Here is a 19,197-nt window from a genome sequence, read left to right on the forward strand (position 1 = left end):
GTGCCTGGGTGGCTCAGTCAGCTAAGCGTCCACCTTTGGCTCAGGTCATGATCTCGTGGTTCATGGGTTCAAGCCCCGCATCGGACTCTGTGCTGACAGCTCAGAGCCTGGAGCCTGCTTCAGATTCTGTGTGGCCCTCTCTCTCTGCCCCTCGCCTGCTTCTGCATGTGCTCACTCTCTCTCTCTCTCAAAAATAAACATTAAAGATAAATATGTAAGTAAATAAACATTTAAAAAATAAAATAAAAAAATAAAAGCTTCACTTCCTTTATAAAACAAGGATGATAAAACAAAAACCTACCTAGCTGTAATATTACATAAAATAACACACACCACAATGCCTACCAAAGAATAAACACTGCAGCCTGCCACCAATTCTCTGATATCAACTGGGTATCCTACAATTGCTACCTGGCGTTACTATCAAATCCCACAAGCTAAAGGGCAAGACACCCAACAAGACTGCTTTTGCAGCACACATCCCCCAAGCTATCAGAACTTCTAACTTGGCTACAAATTCAAGGGCTCCCATAACCCTCATTCAAGTGCACTAATTTGCTATAATGATTCACAGAACTTGTTGAAAACACTATACTTAACCAATTACAGCTTTATTATAAAGGATACATACAACTCAGCAACAGCCAAGTGGAAGACACGCATAAAGCCAGGTCTAGGGAAAGAGAATGGAGGGATTCAGAACTTCCACGCCCCCCCTCTCTCGGGGAAATTCAGGTGTCCCCCTTCTAGCACATCCATGTGTTCACCAGCCTGGAAACTCCAGTGCCCAGAGTTTATATAAAGGGGTTCGTTACACAGGCATGGTTGATTGAATCATAATTTATGTATGACTGAACTCAATCTCCAGTCCCTCTCCTCACCCCAGAGATCAAGGGGTGGTAAAGTTCTGACCCTCTAATTGAGAGCTGAGTCTTTCCCAGACCCTCCCTTGAAACTATCTAAGGGCCCATCCCCGAGTCATGTGATCACCATAAACTCAGGTAAGGTTAAAGGAGGCTCATTATGAATAACAAAAGATACTCCTACCCCTACTCAGAAAATTCCAAGGGTTATTGAAGTTCTACATCTGGATCCAGGGACAAGAACCAGACATTTCTTTATTACATCACATGCACAATAAATGGAAGCTATTATTTTAGAAACCTAGTAGTAGGCTATCAAAATAACACAAGCATAAAGATGAGGAAGAAAAAAAAAACTTCAAAAACTTTACAAAAGAATAGAAAAAAGGGGGTGGGGGGGTCAAACTGAATATAACAATTCAAGTATGTATGACTAAATAGAAACAGACACATCCAGCAGGGAACTGAGGAAGGGACTGAGAATGAATTTAGTGTTAACCAAGTTGAGATTGAATCACAACCAGTGATTTCAAAAGGACCCAGGCAGATGAAGAATGTGCACCTAGAGACGGAGAAGGACACGGCAGACTCAGTTTTCAGACTTATCCACATAGAAAAGATTCCCTACCCGCCCCCCAAAGGAAGCCCTCACTACTCAAGAGAGGATACCTGCTAGTGGTGTCACATAACCATCTACTAGAGTCAAACAAGAGCAAGTTAGTTACTGCATTAAGCCTAAAAGGCAAGGGCTGACCTCTAGAACATACTCCATTTAATATTTTAGACTCTAAACAAAATGGTAATTCATTTTTAACATAAAGATTCAAAAAGAACCACATGACCTGGGAATGCAAGCTGGTGCAGCCACTCTGGAAAACAGTATGGAGGTTCCTCAAAAAACTAAAAATAGAACTACCCTACAACCCAGCATTTGCACTCCTAGGCATTTATCCACAGGATACAGGGGTGGTGTTTCGAAGGGACACATGCACCCCCATGTTTATAGCAGCACTATCAACAATAGCTAAAGTATGGAAAGAGTCCAAATGTCCATCGATGGATGAATAAAGAAGGTGTAGCATGTGTGTGTGTGTGTGTGTGTGTGTGTATATATATATATGTACACACACACACACACACACACAGACACACACACACACACACAATGGAGTATTACTCGGCAGTCAAAAAGAAGGAAATCTTGCCATCTGCAACTATGTGGATGGAATTGGATAGTATCATGCTAAGTGAAATTAGTCAGAGAAAGACAAAAATCATATGACTTCACTCCTATGAGGACTTTAAGAGACAAAATAGATGAACATAAGGGAAGGGAAACAAAAATAATATACAAATAAGGAGGGGAACAAAACATAAGAGACTCATAAATATGGAGAACAAACTGAGGGTTACTGGAGGGATTGTGGGAGGGGGGATGGGCTAAATGGGTAAGGGGCACTAAGGAATCTACTCCTGAAACCATTGTTGCACTATATGCTAATTCAGATGTAAATTAAAAATAAAATTATAAAAAGAAAGAAAGAAAGAAAGAAAGAAAGAAAGAAAGAAAGAACGAACCACATGACCAAATACCAAACAGAAATGCTAGGTCTTGTTCTTTGACAGAAAAGGACCATTTTATTACCTATCAACAGGAAACTTATAATGCATCTAACAGAAGTGTTTATTTTTTCAAGGAAAAGTTATGGAACAACCACAGAACATTTCAACAACACAATATAAACAGAACAACCATAATCAATTCAGAAAATCTTCCTGTTCAGATACATGAAGCAGGATAAACACTTCAAGCACAGACACCATTACACAGATTTTACTCAAAGCTTTTACAGTCCAGCTTTTAGAAAGTACATTCAATAACTAGGAACTACCATTTTAATGGCCCACACTTCAGAAGCATCACAACTTATTTTACCCCACAATGTACATATTATAGAGGTGGCTTTTAGACAACAGGCTTGAGCACTGGAAACTTGATCAAGGCGAAAGGGCCCACAGAGACCCCCCTGGCTGAATACATACATGCCCATCAAGCCACCCACTTCCAAATACTCATAGGCCATAACTATCCAAAGGGCTGCTTACAACCAGACACAGTTACCAAAAAAGGGAAAATTCCCCATGTTCCCATACCTCCTCACCTTCCCCCTTTAAAAACAGCCCTCACCTCCTGCCTCATGGCAGACAGCCTCTCCTCTGTTGTCCTGCCTGCTGCTCCCTTGAGGTATATTCAATACATTTCTATCCCTTTGTTCTGTCTTGGGCAAATCCTTTCACAGCCCGTGCCACTATCCCCCACCCAAACATCGCCCCACATCTAGGGGCCCCCATGTGACTGGCATAGACACCACACATATCATCACCTCCTCTTGTTGCTGGCATCCCAGAACAAAGTCTCAACTCTGTCTTTCAGCCAGTGAGGGTGAGAAATGGAGGAAGAAAGGGAAAGCAGGGAGTGGGAACAGCATACTGGGCTAGTCAGATGGTTCCTGGTATCTAGTACTGACTGCGTTAATGAACAGGCTTATTGACTCAGGAATCTGAGAGACTGTGCTGGCTGCAGTGCTAAGTAAGGACGGGAATGCCAGAACAGTGTGGTAAGAGCCCAGCGTGTCCCATGTTTCCAAACTCCAGACTGAAAGGGAGGCAGCACTGTTAAACCGGCCACGTCCTTGGAGTTTGGGTTTTTCCCAGATAGCAACACCTCTAGACAGAATATAGAGAGTGAGGGCAAAATCCAAGCCTAGATCCCAACCTCCATAGGGAATGGGGTAAGGGACAGCTCCCTGCCCCACACTCCACAACATCTGATGTATTCAAGTTCCAAAGACTGCTAGAGGAACTCGAAGATGTTCCGAAAGAAAGCAGGTATGACACACTATCCCCACTTCCTGGACTCTGGGTCTAAGGCCAAATTAAAAGGACGATTCTACTCTGCACACAGAAAATGTCTGCATCAGGGAGACAGTTGTTTTTGTTTATAGTAGTACTTAATTCCATTAGAATATGTAAACCAATTATAACTATAGTTATCTACCTACATATAAACTCCTTGTTCACGTGGGGGGCATCCTGCATCGTGGTTTATTTTCATTATCCTAAGCTAACAGTAGTGAGGATGCCCTTGGCTCAAACCACCCCCTAACTTGCTCCAAATATATAACCCACAGAAAGCCAAGCTAATCCCCCAACCCACTGCTAATTTCTGACAGGCTTAAATTCTCTCAGCCTCTGAAGATCCCCTCTCAATCAATTCACCAATGCTACCTTACTCCCAACACCTGAACCCCCAAAGCCCCCAAAATTCCTGAAGTAAAACATTTGTAAATACTGAGGGTCGGAGGGAATAGTCAATGTAAGTAACAGATATCCTTGAGCCATCTCTCCAGTTCCTCCCTCTTCTCTCACCTCAAGTCCTACTCCCCCCAAAAATCACCTTGGAAACCCCAAATGGTTACCCCTAGATTAAGCAAAATTCAGCCCTTTCCGGTTCTACTTACTTGTGAGCATTCCCAGTCCATCAAGGTGCTGAGCTCTAAATTTAGCCTTCCTTCTATCAAGATCTACCCTCCAAATTTTTTTAAGGCAAAAAGATAATATTTTTGTTACTTTGTTAAGCCACATTTCCAGCCCTAATGCTTCTTCCTAGTACAAAGGAAGGCAAAACAGGATCTCCATGACCAATGTTTACTGAATTAAATTACCAGGCCACTGTTGTAAGGAACTGCTCATCAGATCAGACTGTCCACTTCCCTTTCTCAGAGCAGCAAGGTCACGTGCATGTTTAAAATGTCCTCACTTCCAAAAGCAACTGTTATCAGTTGCTTTGCTTCATTCTTTCCAATTGTCACCAGTGAAATCTAGGACCTAACAATCAGGAAAAAATCCCTTCATTTTTTGTTACAAATTAAGAATTTACGTCTCAGGAAAATAAAATCAGTTGTTCACAGTCTTCTAAATTTTTTTTAATGTTTATTTATTTTTGAGGGGGGGAAGAGGGAGAGAGGGAGAGAGAGAGAGAGAGAGGGAAAATGAACATGAGCGGCGGAGGGGCAGAGAGAGAGGGAGACACAGAATCCAAAGCAGGCTCCAGGCTCTGAGCTGTCAGCACAGAGCCCGACTTGGGGCTCACAAGCCGTGAGATCATGACCTGAGCTGAATCGAACACTCAACAGACTGAGCCTCCCAGGTGCCCCAATTGTCCACAGTCTTCTAATAACAAAACAGTTCTTCAGATGTAGGAGGTACTGTGAGAAGGGTGTGACATATCTCTTAAGCCTCACAACCACCACAGCAGAAAAAGCACCGAGGCTACTCCCAGTGGTTAAACAGGTTAAAAAACAAAATCCCCTGCTCCGAATCACAAGGACAGGAAATGCTACCAAGGGATTCAAGCCCATCAGGCTAAATTCACAGTTCAAGCTGTTAATGGATTATTTAAACAAATAAAAAGATAACTTGGTGTCTTCCATGCAAATATAAAATGAATAGCTGTCTATGATTTTACTTTACTCACTAATTATGGCCCAAATAAGATGTTCCATCTGGCTCAAAAGGCCATCTGGCGTTTGGCCAAAAAGCACAAACATATAGGCAATCAGAAATGGTGAAACGAGGGACACCTGGGTGGCGACTGCAGTTCAGGTCATGATCTCGAAGTGTGTGGGTTCGAGATCCACAGCGGGCTCTGTGCTGACAGCTGAGAATCTGGGGCCTTCTTCGGATTCTGTGTCTCCCTCTCTCTCTGCCCCTCTCCTGCTTGCGCTCTGTCTCTCTCTCTCTCAAAAAGAAATAAACATTTAAAAAAAAAATGGTGAAACAAATTTGCTTAATAGATCCAAAACTTGGCCCCTTACAGAAGAGAGGAAAAGAGACAAATTGTATCTCCGAACAAAAAATTCATATGCATGTCTTAAGGACAAGAATAATTTGCGGCACCTGGATGGCTCAGTCAGTTGAGTGACTGACTCTTGGTTTCGGCTCAGGTCGTGATCTCACAGTTCATGGGTTCGAGCCCCGAGTTGGGCTTCGTGCTGGCAGTTTGGACACTGCTTGGGATTCTCTCTCTTTCCCTCTCTCTCTGCCTCTCCCTTGATCGCTCACCCTCGCTCTCCTTCTCAAAATATATAAACAAACTTTAAAAAAAAAAAAAAAGAATTTGCATTGCTGTCAGTTACTGACAACTTACGAAGTTGTAAAATAAATGAAAAAACAAAAGCTGCAGACCCCAAAGGCTAAACCTACTGGAAAAGTGCTCTAGATATCACACGGTTTCCAACAAAGACCCCAGTAATCCTCTGTGTTACTGAAAGACTTTCACAGAATTTCCTTACATAGCTCTTAATCACTATGCACAATGCCTATTTCTCCTTTTAGAAAAGAATCCACAGCTTCAAGGTTTCCAACAACCTCTAGAAAAACGGAGTCCTCTCCAGAAAACTAATCTTCCACTAAGATAACATTTTCTCTGTCACATACTAAGCCAGAAATTTAGATTCACTATGAGTTTATAAATGTATATATATGTATGTACATATGCACATGCACACACACACATACAAATACAGAAATAATCCACTAGATTGTCAAATTCCTTAAGAGATCTAGAACGAATGAAGGCATGGTTTTACTGAACAAAGACACATGGAATTACTCTCTGGAGAAATAAAGACAGAGTTAAACTATCACTTCCAAGTAAATGACCCAAAATTACCTTCTTCAGTGTCTTACTGGCCTATTTATGTATCTTAATTTCTATCCTATGTTTTCTTCCATAAAACAAAAAAAACAAAAAAAAAAAAAAAAACAATCCCAGTCCAACTTCCACCTATGGTAAAGTTGATTAGATCTGCTGCCCCTACTGTTCGAGCTAACAGCAATTAAAAAACCCTGCACAAACAAAAGAAGACTCTGACAGTGGAGAGAGAAAGGCACACCAGCTTGGAACTCGGGACCCATGGAACAACACAGTGGTGAATCTCCTGGGCTTTCCTTTTGGCTCATATACCATACGGACATGGAGTTGAAGAAGCCAGTTATCCAGAAACGCCAAAGGGGGTAGGCAAAAGAAGTCTCTTCTCTTTCAAAGGACCAAGAAAAGAATAGCACAACAAACTTTTAGATAACAACCACTGCACTCCAGCCAAAAACCACAGACAAAACTGTGGCCCACGCCATCCACTACAGCATTGGCCAAGTAGGGAGCTAACCTTTCACTCTCACCAGGCTGTAACATTACACCTCAACGTGACTCCTTCCCTTAGCCAATCCTTTACCCCTGCAGGGGTGATATCAAAGGCCAGACTTCCCTGCCAGGTAGGTTTAAGACTCCCTTCCCCAGCCACACAGTGTCTATGGAAACTATCTGTAGAGCCTGGACTTTACTCCCGTGACAGTTACAAGGCACTCCTTCCCATCCCCATGTGGGCAGTACGCGGCAAGGCCTAGTAGAGAGGCAAGAATTTCACCACCTCCATAGTGTGGGGTAGGAAAGCCACCCCTCCCAGCAAGGTCAGCGGAGGCCCATGGCAGGAAACAGACAAGGATGCAGAGTAGTATTCAGCGGAGGCCTAGAGGGGAACTGAAATACCCACCCCTGCCAGGCAGCAATGAGGAGCCCCACTCTGTGTGCAGGACAGACTACAACTCACCCAAAATGAAACAGGTAATTTGAAAAGCCCTGTAACCATTAGGAAAATTGAACTCATAATTAAAAACCACTGGAAAAAGAAATCTCCTGGCCCAGATTGTTTCATCAGAGAATTACACCAAATTTTTAAAAAGGAGTTAACACAATCACTTCCAGAAAATACAATAGGGAGCACTTTCCAATTCCATTTACGAAGCTAGTATATTACTCCGATGCAAAAACCAGAGAAAAAATAGTACAAGAAAAATAAAACTACAGACCGATACATGAATAGAGGCACAAAAATATGTAACAATGCATTAGCAAATAAAATTCAGCAGGACATAAAAAGTTGAATTTAATCAGAGATGCGTGGTTAGTTCAATATTCAAGAATCAATCAGTGTAATCCACAATATTAACAAACTGAAAAAAAAAATCCACATGACCACACTAATCTATACAGAAAAATTATCTGATAAAATTCAATGCCTGTTCATGAGATAAACTCTCGGAAAAAAACTGGAATAAAGGAGAATGTCCTCAACCGGGTAATGAGCATCTACAAAAACCCTCAGTAAACATTATTATACTTAATGATAGAAGACAAAATGCACAATCCCCATTACTGGGAATGAGGCAAGGATGTCCCCTCTCACCATTCTAGTTCACATAGTACTGGAAATACTAGTCAATGCAAGGAGACAGGAAAAGGAAATAAAAGCTACACAGAAAAGAAGTAAAACTGTCTTTATTTGCAGAGGACATGATGGTTTACACAGAAAATCCCAAGAAATCTACTCCAAAAACCTCCCAGAACTAATAAGTGAGTTCAACAAAGTTGTAGATACAAGACATTTTTGTCTATTTTTTAACGTTTATTCCTTTATTTTGAGAGAGAGAGAGTGTGTGTGTGTGAGAGAGAGAACGCAGCTGCAAGTTGGTGAGGGACAGAGGGAGAAGGAGGGAGAGAACCCCAAGCAGGTTGCACACTGTCAACGCAGAGCCCGATGTGGGGCTCAAACACATGAACTGTGAAATCATGACCTGAGCCGAAGTCAAGAGTAGGACACTTAACCGACTGAGCCACCCAGGCATCCCCAAGATAAACATTTTAAAAAGCAACTGCATTTCAAGTGAAAAGGCAACCTACATGAGAAAATTTTTGTAACTTATCATATATGATAAGGGGTTTTGTATCTAGAATACATAAAGAACTAGTACCACTCAGTAATAAGGAAGCAAATAACCCAATTTCTTAAATGGGCAAGGGGTACCTGGATGGCTCTGTTGGTTGAGCCTCTGACTTCATTCAGCTCAGGTCATGATCTCACTGTGTATAAGTTAAAGCCCCACATGGGTCTCGCTGCTGACAGCACATAGCCTGCTTTGCATCCTCTGTTCCCCCTCTCTGCCCATCCCCCACTCATGCTTTCTCTCTCAAAGATAAACATTAAAAAAAAAATGTTTTAATGGGCAAAGGATCAGAATAGACATTTTTCCAAAGAAAACATACAAACGACTAATAAGCACATGCAAAGATGTTGGACATCATCTGCCATCAGAGAAATGCAAATCAAAACACCTCACACCTCCTGGGATGTTATAATGTAACTTCTCTATAATGTCCCTATAATCAAAAAGACAGGTAATAATAAGTGTGGGTGTGGATGTAGAGAAATGGGAACACCCACACACTGCTGAGGGATTGTAAAATGGTACAGCCTGGAGAACAGTCTGGCAGTTCCTCCAAAATTTAAATATATGTTTACCAGATTGCCCAGAAATTCAAGTTCTAGGTGAACACCAAAGAACAACTGAAACATACATGTACCCAAAAACTTGTACTTGAGTGTTCAAGGCATCATTATTCATAATAGCCAAGAAGTGTTCATCAACTGATCAACGGATAAATAAAATGTGTCCTATCCATGCCTTGGAACAGCTCATTATTCAGCCATAAGGAATGATGCACCGACACATGCTACAGCATGGACAAACCTTGAAAACATGTTGGGTGAAAGAAGCCAATCACAAAAGACCACATATTCTATGACTCCACTTACGTGAAATGTCCAGAATAGACAAATACACCAAGACAGAAAGCAGATTAGAACATGCTTCTAAGGGGAAAGGTTGGGGGTTAGGGAAGCATCACTGCTCATAAACAGAGGGCTTCTTTTTGAGGTGATGAAAATGTATTAAAATTAATTGTGGTAATGGTCGTACAACTCAGTGAATATATTAAAAATCACTACCAAATCCACAGCTGAGTTCTTTGCAGAAACTGACAAGCTGATTCTAAATCATATGGATTTGTTGGGGAACCAGAATAGACAACACAAACTTGAAAAAGAAGAACAAAGTGAGAACTCATACTTCCTGATTTCAAAACTTACCACAAAGCAACCGTAATTAAGACAGTGTGGCACTAGCATAAGGACAGACATAGACAATGGGATGGAGAGTTCAGAGACAAACCCATTTGTCTATAAAACCACAATATGACCCTGCGACTGCATTCCTGGGCATTTATCCCAGTGAAATGAAAACTTAAGTCCACACAAAAACCTGTATGTGAACGTTGATAACAGCTTTATTTATAACAGCCAAAAACTAGAACCCAAAATACCCTTCAATGGATACATCCACACCAAATGCTAATGATCTTAAGGAATACGAAGCAAGAAAAAAGAACAAACCATTGATACAGGCAACAACATAGATGAACCTCCACGGAATTATGTTACGTAGAAAAAGACAATCCCCAAATGTTACACACTGTATAATTCCACTTATATAACATTCTTGCAATAGCAGAAATTACAGAAAGGAAGAACATATTAGTGGTTGCCAGAGAAGAGGGTGTGTGGCTATCCAAGTACCACATAAGGAATCCATATGGTGAAACTATTCTGTGTCTTGGCTGTATCAATGTCAATATTCTGGTTGCAATATTGTGCTACAATTTTGCAAGATGTTACCTTGGGGAAAATGTACATGGGTTCCTTTTGTATTACTTCTTGCAACTGAAAGTAACTCTATAATTACCCCAAAATAAAAACTTAAAAGAAAGGCAGAGGAAGATCTGACCACATACAGAAGAAGAAAAGGCAATGTGACCACAGATGCAGGGAATGGAGTGATGTGGCCACAAACCAAGAAATGAAGGCAGTCACCAGAAACTAGAAGAGGCAAGGAACATATTTTCCCCTAGAGCCTCTGGAGGTGGCACAATCCTCCCACACTTTGACATCAGCCAGTGAGTCTGATCTTGGACTTCTGGCCTCCAGAACTGTGAAAAAAAATTTTTTTGATGTACTAAGCCACCAAGTTTGTGGTATTTATTACAGCAACCACAAGAAACTAATATAAATACCCATCTCCTAGAAACATTATAAACAACGAACAAATATGTATGGAAAATGCCCTGACGAAGTCAGAAGCACAACTGCAAAAGAGAAAAACGTATACAATGTTAGAGGGCTTAATTCAAAATAAGAATATTCATGCCCCTAATTTTTGAGAGTTAAATAAATCTGAGATAAAAAGAGAAATAAAAATAGCTTTGGGAATAATTATGTCCCATGTAGCCTGAGTTCCCTGAAGATTAGCCCACTCAATACACAAGAACTATTTATAACAGTGGCTCTAGCAATGATTCAGTCTTGATTAACTCTGACTTGTAAGGTATTTCTTCTCAGAAGGCAAGAGAAGGTAAATTGGGCTGGTTTCACTCCAACCCTAAATAAACTCAGCAAAATAAGGTTACTCTAGCACCCCCTAGACTACTCTACATTACTTCAATCCTGCTTCTACACTTCTCTCCCATTGTTACAGAGGACAAAGCAAATATAGTTCTTCTTTTAATTTAATCAATTGGTCTTAATTAACAGCCATGCAGAAAGTACAACTTAAGTTTCTATTTGTAGTTATTCACATTAACAAGTATGTCAGTCCAGTAATTCACAAATTCTCCAGTTTGAATACTACATCATAAATACCATTATGTACACACAGAAATAAAAACCCAGTAGTGTATGTTTACTGAATTTCACAATGATATAAAGGCACATACATGCAAGAGTATTAAGAGTGCCAGGACACCCAGGTGGCTCAGTCAGTTAAGAATCTGACTCTTTATTTCAGTTCACGTCATGGTCTCACGTTCATGGATTTGAGCCCCACATTGGGCTCTGGCAGTGTGGAGCCTGCTTGGGAGTCCCTCTCTCCCCCTCTCTCTGCCCCTCCTGCATGCTTCCTCTCGCTCACTCACGCGCGCTCTCTCTCTCTCCCCCTAAAATAAAAAACTTTAAAATATATTTTTTATATATTATATATATGTTAATGTGTAAGTTTATAAATTTTTATATATATGATATATATATATAAAGAGTGCCAAAATAATCACAACACGCGAAAGGGGAAAAGGGCAAAAGGATGTCTCATTTAAAAATCCACATTATAGGGGCACCTGGGTGACTAGGTTGGTTAACCGTCCAACTTTGGCTCAGGTCATGATCTCACGGTTCGTGGGTTTGAGCCCTGCATCGGGCTCTCCGCTGACAGCTGGGAGCCTGGAGCCTGCTTCCAATTCAGTGTCTCCCTCTCTCTCTGCCCCTCCCCCATTTGTGCTCTGTGTGTCTCTCTCTCAAAAATAAACATTTAAAAAAATATATTAAAACTCCCACATTACAGAGAGAATCACCCTATGCAGCTAGTCAATTGTGTTCGCAAGGATATACAGGAACTTTGAGCATAACTTGTAATACAAAGCATACTCTTATTCAAATCATAATCTCTTACACTTAAAGCCACATAAGTATATTTACATAAAGTATATTTTAAATTTAAACTAGATTAAAACAGGCAAAACAGCAGACTCTGGAACTAGACTGCCTAGGTTCAAACCCATGTCATTTAACCTTTCTGGGCCTCAGTTGCCTCAACGGTAAAACGAAGACTATAATAGTATTTACAGGGGACACTGTGAGAATTAGAGGAATTACAAACTTAACAGCATTTTAGGACTGAACCCAATATGTAGTAAGCACTCAACAAATATTAGTTTTTACGATTAATAGCTACTAAAAGAGAGTGTCACCAAGACTGCCTATGGACCTCATGTTTTACAGCTGCCATGCTTACCTTTCATCACAGAAAACCCACAGGTGACAAGAAGTGACAAAAATCTCAGTGATCTCTGTACAGAAGGCACTGATTTATCCCCGCCCTCTAGACAGTAAATGCAAGGACAGGAATTGTGTCTTATTCAACTGTGTCCCATCACCAAGTTCATGGTTAAGTGTCCAAAAATATTCCAGTTAAGTAAATAAACATTACCGTGTTCAAGCCACTCCATTTACCATCATTTTCCCCTGTAAGCCCACAGAGGCAAATTTTTATTTAAAGGCTATGCAATAAAAACACAATTCTAAGAAAGCACTTGTATTACAACAACAGGACAGCAGAAATAATGAGAGCCAAGACAAAGCTGCCTTCCCCAAGTTACCAGAACATTCCTGTGGGGAAAGAGTTAATATCTGAGCTAAAAACAATCCCCTTCTCTCCACACGAAGAAGGCTGTGAATGGCTGCAGTGCTCACTTCTCCTCCTCCTGGTTCTCTTATTCCTAACTTCTGTCATTTGCTTTGTGACACCTGTCCTTACCAGGTCACCAGCTCCACGAGTTCTCCCAAGGGGATTAACTATACACTTATTTTAAAGCATAAAATGGAGGTGAGCTCTTATGTGACATGGAAAACTAGGGGTAGCTTAAGTCTTCCCTTTATTGTCCCCAGAGCAGCAACCTACTTCCAGTGAGGAAGTTAACGATTTCAGTTTTCAGAAACCTCAACTGTGAAAGTCTGCTGATAAAAGTGGCTGATCACCCCTGGTCAGCTTTCATTGATGGTGCCCCTCAGACATGCCTTCCATCTGCCTCTGGGGTTATCACAGTAGGATCCCCGTGTCCCCACTGCCAGACAGAGAGGACCAGGTAAAGACGTGATGGCTGAAAGTTCACAAAGGCCTTTTTCGAACTTTCCCTCACTGCTACTGGGAACTCACCACAGGCTTTTCTCAGCTCCATTACTTTATCCAAAACCTTGCAGCCAAAGGGATCACAGGAGTCCTCGTTATCCAAGAGCAATTAGCATAGAATGGAAAAAGCCACACAGTGATTTCTCTTAAACAGCGACATTTCACAATGATGACAAAGAGAGACTGGATTAGAATTTTCACCTTCAAAAATGAAACGAAATACAAATCAACTTATTTGCATAATGTATCTTATATTAACCAAAATTTAGGTTACACTCACAACTATGCACTAATTCTTAGGACAAGGAATTAATAAGGGATTGGGACATAATCTTGTGGCTAAACTGTAAAACGGCATGATATGACAATCTTGATTTCACATCTGCCTTTTGCAAGACAATTATCACAAAAGAAAAATCCTAGATTTCATCATTTATTCCCCTGAAGCCTCTCATGCTCCTTTTAAATTCTTACAAAGCATCTCTCTTGTCATCATTCCTGCTGGTTTTCCTCATCAAGTTAATTAGCCTAACATGGCCAATTCTCACTAGCACCTCTTTAAAGGATAACAGAAAGTGCACAAATCTTAGGTGTGCAACTTGAGTTTTTACATATACATACACCCATGTAACTACTGCCCAACTCAACATACACAACATTTCCAATACCCCAAAAGGTTGCCGGAGGAACCACCGCTTCGACTTCTAGGACCAGGAAATAGCTGAACCTGTTTTGGGACTTCACTTAAAGGAATCATATGGTATACAATCTTTTGTCTGGCTCCTTATGTCTACGAAACCCATTCATGTGGACGCGTGTATCAGCAGTTCATTCTTTAACTGCTTTCATAATGTTTCCTTTTATAAATGTACCACAGTTGACTTGTCCATTCTACTGCTAATGTACGTTGGGTTTTACCTAATTTTTAGCAGCCACAAATAAAGGTTCTACAAACATCCTTTTACTTTTGTTTTGTTTTGTTTTTGTAGACATATAAATCTGTTCCTCTTGGATTCCAGCCATTCTAGAAGGTGTGTAGTAGCTCACTGCTTTAATTTCCATTTCTCTATTGACTAATAATGTTGAGCACCTCTTTTTTTTAATGTTTTATTTATTTTTTGACAGCAAGAGAGTGTGAATGGGTTAGGGGAAGAGAGAGAGGCAGACAGAGGATCCAAAACGGGCTCAGTGCGGACAGGCTGACAGCAGCCCAATGCAGGGCTTGAACTCACCAACGGTGAGATCATGACCTAAGGCGAAGTCAGATGCTCAACCTACTGAGCTACCCAGGCGCCCCTTGAGCTCCTCTGAAGGTCTGTATACAGACCTTCAGAGATCCTCTAGTAGAAAGAGCCTGTTCAAAATTTCTGTATATTTTTTAATTGACTTTTTCTTATTAATTGTATACACACACACACACACATTTTGGGTAGGAGTCCTTGGTCAGATATATGAATTGCAAATTTCTTCTTCCAGTCTGTACTTTGCCCCTAATTTTTTTTTTTTTTAATGTTTATTTATGTTTGAGGGAGAAGGAGGGAGAGAGAGCAGGGGAGGGGCAGGGGCAGGAGGACAGAGGATCTGAATTGGGCTCTGCACTGACAGCAGGGAGACGGATGTGGGGCTCCGTCTCATGAACCATGAGATCATGACCTGGGCTGAAGTCAGACACTCAACGGGCTGAGCCACCCCGGCACCCCTGCCCTTCATTCTCTTAGTGGTGTAGAAGGAGAGCAGTTCTCATTTTAACTTTAGCACTGTCCGATGCTAGACAACTCTAGGGTTATGAATGTTTGCATGGAGATCACTTTTACGACTAGAGAATTCATTTGTGATTACTTCCATATTATAATGGCCTTCTACACAAATATATTAAAAACCTAATGTGGGGCGCCTGGATGGCTCAGTCAGTTAAGCGTCCGACTCGGCTCGGGTCATGATCTCACGGTTTGTGAGTTCGAGCCCCACGTCGGGCTCTGTGCTGACAGCTCAGGGCCTGGAGCCTGCTTCGGGTTCTGTGTCTCCTTCTCTCTCTGCCCCTCCCCCGCTCGCAATCTCTCTCTCTCTCTCTCTCTCTCTCTCTCTCTCAAAAACAAATAAAATGTTAAAAAAATTTTTTTACATCTAATGTAAAAATAAATGAAAAAATGTTATTCTAACAGTTTACCCCCAACACACTTACGAGGATTCTTCCCACTCCTTTTTCATGGCTTTACTCCAGTGGATCTACCTTCACACTAGACCCTGCAGACTTTTATGATATGTAAGTTTTCTGTAGTCTATGAAACCAGAAGCATAGAGGAAGTTATATGCCTGGTTCTGTTAAACTTTATTGACCCAACGACATCAAAGGGTTTACAATTCTCCCAAAACCCAGTAACAAAGAGCTTTCTGCTCTACCCTTCACTAAATTAACAACGTCTCCAATCTGCAACCATATTGTTACCAAAACAACCAACAGCTGTTTACTTGGTTATCAAGGGTTCCCTTCTCCCACCCCATTATTCTTCACACCCAGTCAATCTTCCATTCCGCCTTCAAAATGTGGTGGCAGACTCTGTCTGACCTCTGGTCTGCCAGTAAATGCCCTGCTTCTCTCCCTCACCACCTCTTGCTTGGAGTATGGAAACTGTCCTTAACTGGTCTCCTTACATTCTGAGTATCGCCCTGTCACCAAAATCATCTCTCCAGAACATAAACTTGATAATATTACTTACTTGACTAAGATTGTTTTACAGGCCCCACTGGGCACAGGATAAACTTACTCTCTCAGATGAGAATTCACAATCATTGCTGGGTTCTCTCTCAGCAACTTCTGCAAAACTCTGGTCTAACCCCTGGACACCAATGCACTCTCACTTGTCCTGACTCTCCACTGCTAACTCCTTTGGCTAGAAAACCTATCTCCTTTATCCTGCAGTCACTTCTCTTCCTATCTTAGCCACGGCCACCCCCAACAAAAGCAACTTGTATGTGTTTCCACAGCTCTCTGTACCCACCACAACTATACGAGTCCCTCTCCCACTGCATTAGTTATTTATCTTATTCACTGGTCTACAAACTTTTGGACCTGAAACTTCTCCCTGTACTCCATTATGATAAGGTCAGGAATTAATCTTTACATGCCAAAGACTTGGCAGGGCAATTCCATAAAGGCTCAAAGAAACAATGAATGTCCAAGCTACTTTTATTCCATATCCTTTTTTTCCTAGAGAGACTAGAACACTTAATGCAAATACATCAAAGCAATGAACCAACCTAACGTAAGCTTTCGTTCAAAAGTCACCCAGCAAATTATTCTTTTGGAGTTTAATAAAAACCAAATCTTCCTTAATTATTGATTTTTGCTTCCTGTTAGAAATTAGTCAACTCTTTGTTTTAAAATAATTTTTAAAATAAAGGGCACCAAAAGTAAGATGACTATACCACTTAACCAAAGTAACTGTAGTCATCACCATATAAATCACTGTTGGATGCTAATGGAATGAAACACAATTTTTATAAAATATAACCAAAACAATCACAAAAGAAATTACTTCATTGAAAAACTTGTTCCTATATATCTCCTTAACGCGTAACAAATCTGTATGATACCGGAAAACCATATGGCAGTTAAGAACAGAGTTTTTCCATTCGGTGCCTCAGTTTCCTCATTGGTATAACAAGATGAGAAAGTACTTCACAAAATTGCTAGGTGACTGAGTCAGCACAAATAAGGTTCTTGGCAGAGAAACCGCATAGTAATAAATGTCAACTGCTATCATTGAATATTTTTAACTTTCTTAACCCCTTTCATATATACATTGCCTTGTTTTGTTTTGTTTTCTTCACAATACAATGAGCTTGTTTGGACAAGAAATGCTTTGCCCGGTCCAGAGAGGAGACACTGACAAAGAGGTTATATGATTTCCCTAATGTATTTTAATTGGCAGAGTAGGAACTAGAAACCACACCTACCCCAGCCCCAGGCCAAACTGACCAAATCTCCAGGTAGCACTTTGGAAGAAAAAGTCTTTTAGGTTTTCCCCACTGTTTCCTCTTGGCGGTCAGCAACAGGCAGATGGGGGCAGATGAACTAACCCATTAGCTCAAATTAAAACGTAGGAGAAGCCTCACTTTCATAGTACCTGACACACAGTGGGCACTAAAAGACAAGAACTACTGGGGCTGAAACACAAAGTGCTACCGTGTTTCTCAATGACAGAACAAGGCAAAATCAAGCCTGCTATCAAAAAGAAAAGTCACTTGATAATTACGCTCATCTATCACATCAAAGTAAAATGTGGCAAGAGAAACTTTTCTTAAAAAAAGAAAAAACGTTTAAAAGTTGGACAATTTCCTTTTATTCTCAAAAATCAACAGTTTTGCAAAAAGGACTTTCATTAAGACACTTTTTGAAAACTCAACTAATTATATTCCATGACATGTCTTTGCCCAAGTAAGCGACTGACGTGTATAGACAGTATTTCATCTCTGAAAGCCCTTCACCATACTTGTTACTTCCCTGGGCTTAAACTGAATCCCAATACTCAGCCACGTCTACAGCCACGTGCATATGGAATACAGTTAATGTGCTTCAAAGGCAGATGCAATATTCCAAGGAACCCACCTGAAGCAGGTAAGTACAAAGGAACCAAAAGGTCCCTGAGGCATCTCGAGTGCCCTACCATTATTTCTTCTCTTTAAGGAGCAGGTAGAAGTTAAAAACACCTCAAGGATCAGGCTTGACAGCAGCTCCTGGCTGGGGCCTACCTTTCCTTTCGTGGCACCGCCACTCGGGCACCTATGGGCAGGCATCTGGCGCCTGAAGGATATACACAGATCAGGGCTGGCACGTGGTGGCCACTTGGGACGTTTTGCACAGTGGCCGAAACAGGAGTATGTCCGGGGCGAGGCAGCTCCCAGACCCGCTCACATCTGGAACAGGAAGGTCTGGACGCTAATCTGGGCCGTCCAACGGGACACCTGGCCCTCCTCGCCCCGCAGCCGCCTCGCCTTTGCCTAGCCGGCCCGCGCGGTCCCAAAGCCCCCCGACGTGTCCCCAGGCTCCTGGAATCGCTTCCTCGCGCCTCCTCTCACCTGAGCCCGCGACGCCGCCACCTGCGTCAGGACCCCAGTTCCTGGCCAAGTGACCGTTACCTGGGCCGCAGCCCGGGGAGAACCTCGGCTCCAGGGGAAGAGCCCGTGAGACTGCTCCCCCTCCGCCAACTCGGGAATCCCCCGGCCGCCGCCATTTTACCGGCGCGCAACCCCCACCTGATAGTTCAGGCTTCCCACCTGTGACCAGCAGAGGACGTCGAGCGTCGCCTTGGGGGACGCGTGGGCGACCTGGAGAATCCGTGGGGGTCACAACCTCCGAACAGAACCCGCCGCTAATTCATCCCGGAGCGGGGAGGCGTCCGGCCCGTCGCCCTAGTAATGCGTCCCGGAAGGCTCCATCCTGATTGGCTGCGAGCTCCATGACGAGGCGGCGTCCCCGGCTGCGTGGGAAGCCCGGGTTCCCAGCGCCCCGCCCCTGCTCCCCTGCGGGGGCCACCCCGGGCGTCCGTAGTCGAGGGCTCCCTTAAAGGGGCCGCGCTCTCTTCCTCTTCTGGCCCTCCCGAAGAAGGGGGCGGTGTAAGGGCGAGGAACAATAGCAATAGGA

The 19,197-nt window shown here is 42.2% G+C and overlaps 1 protein-coding gene across 4 annotated transcripts in view; it reads right to left on the reverse strand.

The window, feature by feature from the left end:
• The window catches only part of LCLAT1 (lysocardiolipin acyltransferase 1), a 181,202-nt gene extending 162,266 nt beyond the window's left edge, over positions 1–18,936 (reverse strand). For 2 of the 4 annotated variants that reach the window (XM_007088844.3, XM_042982227.1), the window contains exon 1: positions 18,831–18,936. The gene's annotated coding sequence lies outside the window, so the exon portion shown is untranslated. The other 2 variants (XM_042982226.1, XM_042982228.1) reach the window with 2 other exon arrangements.
• Positions 18,937–19,197: the final 261 nt, after the last annotated feature.

The sequence above is a fragment of the Panthera tigris genome, chromosome A3 (assembly GCF_018350195.1).
Source record: "Panthera tigris isolate Pti1 chromosome A3, P.tigris_Pti1_mat1.1, whole genome shotgun sequence".
NCBI lineage: Eukaryota > Metazoa > Chordata > Mammalia > Carnivora > Felidae > Panthera > Panthera tigris.